The sequence below is a fragment of the Balaenoptera physalus genome (genome assembly GCF_965194825.1).
Source record: "Balaenoptera physalus genome assembly, chromosome: 19".
NCBI lineage: Eukaryota > Metazoa > Chordata > Mammalia > Artiodactyla > Balaenopteridae > Balaenoptera > Balaenoptera physalus.
In genome coordinates, this window is record NC_138900.1 from 36,634,129 (window position 1) to 36,636,459 (window position 2,331).

The following is a 2,331-nucleotide window of genomic DNA, read 5'->3' on the forward strand; positions in this document are numbered from 1 at the left end:
CTTTGCAGATGTGAGTAAGGACCTAGAGATGGAGAGAATATTCTGGATTCTCTGGGTGGGCAAAATGTAATCACAGGGGTCCTTAAAAGTGGAGGAGGGAGGCTGAAGAGACAGGCAGAGCGGTAGATATGACAATGGAAGCAGGATGGGAGTGATATCATGTGAGGACTCAACCCACCATGGCTGACTTTGAAGATGGAGAAAGGGGTCATGCATCAAGGAATGTGGGGCAGCTTCTAGAAGCTGGAAAATGGAAGGAAATGAATGCACCTCAGTTCGTGAATCTAGGCATCCCACTCACAGGCTGCAGAGCAGGAGGCAAGCTGTTTAACCTCTCCAAGCTTCCATTTTCTCGTCTGTAAAGTGAGGATAATAGTGGTTATTTCCTAAGGTTATTGGGATCATTAAATGAGGTGATTTGCATAAAGCTCTTAGCACCGTGTCTAGCACATTTTAAGTACTTGTTAAAGGTCAGTTATTGTTGCCATTATTAAAACCTGTTGTGACCGAATGTGTGATTGTTCCCACTTATTTGCACTCTGCCTTCGTAGAGGAACCCATTGCTTGTCCATCTGCAAGAAATCTGCAGAGCCTTCCTAGAGGTGGTGTGCGCCCCCGGCCCCCAGTGTCAGGCTTGGAAAGGGGGCATCTTTGGCCAATGGTTGGTGAGCACACCTGAGCTGAACCACATCCAAGGGGAAGCGTCCAGGCACACAGGTTGGCTGCGCCTCTTGTTCTTTTCTCTTTGTGACAAGAAAGCCATTTCCCAAATAAGGGCTGCTCCTTCCACCTGGGTCCTGGCTGGGAAGACACATGGCAGGGCCACAGCACATGTAAAGAGGGATAGAAATGTTTATTGTGGGAAGTCGTTGAGATCTGGGGATAGTTTGTTTTCGCAGTAAAGTTGACAAACACACCTCTCAGAGATACAGTTTGAGATAGAGTTTAGAGAGTCTGCCAGCTCACTCTCTCTGTCTCTGTCTCTGTCTCTGTCTCTCTCTCTCTCTCTCACACACACACACACACCTCCCCCCAGACTATTCCAAGAACTACACTTCGCAGACCCACAGATATAGAGAACAAACTAGTGGTTACCAGTTCAGAAAGGAGGAGAGGGGAATTGTAGGGGTGGGAAGTGGGAAGTACAAGCTATTGGGTGTAAGACAGGCTCAAGGATGTACTGTACAACACGGGGAATATAGTCGATATTTTGTAATAACTGTAAATGGAAAGTAACATTTAAATTGTATTTAAATATTTTAAAAATTTTTAGTAAATTTTTTAAAAAAGAACTACACTTTGTTCTCAAGTACTCTGACACTCACATTAGTATTCTGTGACCCCAGGGTGCCTAACCATAGTTATTCCGAGCACAGATGGACCCTTGGCCCTACTGGGGCCAAATAAATTCCCTGTCTGAGAAACTTAGAATCGTGACATAGAGGCAGCTAGAGACAAGCTCTACCTATGCCCAGAACTAAGGGATTTGTGCAGCAGATGAGGTAGAAGAAGTGACCCAGTTGGATGATCTTGAAATATCATCATCAGACTTGATATCAGACATTTGCACCTTGGATAAATTAACAATCTGTGAGTGTGAGGAAAATGAGGAGAGGAGTGAGGGCATAAGCCACTGAGCATTTTACTGGATCTGGGGAGGGTTCTATCTCAAGGAAGAATGGTAAGGAGTAACAGTAGTTTAAACAATAAAGCAACGAAGACCCAACAACGAAGACCCAATGCAGCCAAAAATAAATAAATAATTAATTTAAAAAAAAATAAAGCATCCTACTGTCTTACATACCTAAGCACCATAAGTTCCCTATATACGAACCTTCAAGTTGTAAGCTTTCAAAGATGCCAACGTGCGTTCACACGTCCAATCATGTAAGGTAGTTCATGTGTCTGGCATGAATTGTCACGTGCGTGCATCCTCTACAAGTGGTCGTGCTTTTGTGTACTTTACTGTACAGTACTGTATACAGTACAGTAGAACAGTATCTTTATTTCAAGCCCAGGATGTCCCGAAGTAAGCGTAAAAGCAGCGGTGATGTAGCTGGTATTACTGTACTTTTTAAGGTACTGTACTGTAAGATTAAAAATGTTTTCCTTACTATTTGTGTTTGTTTTTATGTATTATTTGGTGAAAAATATTATAAACCTATTACAGTACAGTACTATACAGCCGATTGTGTTAGCTGGGTACCTAGGCTAAATTTGTTGGACTTAAGAACAAATTGGACTTACAAACGTGTTCTTGGAACGGAACTTGTTCACAGGTAAGGGACTTACTGTATGGAGCTAGGTGTTTCTGAGTTGTTTTAGCCTCAC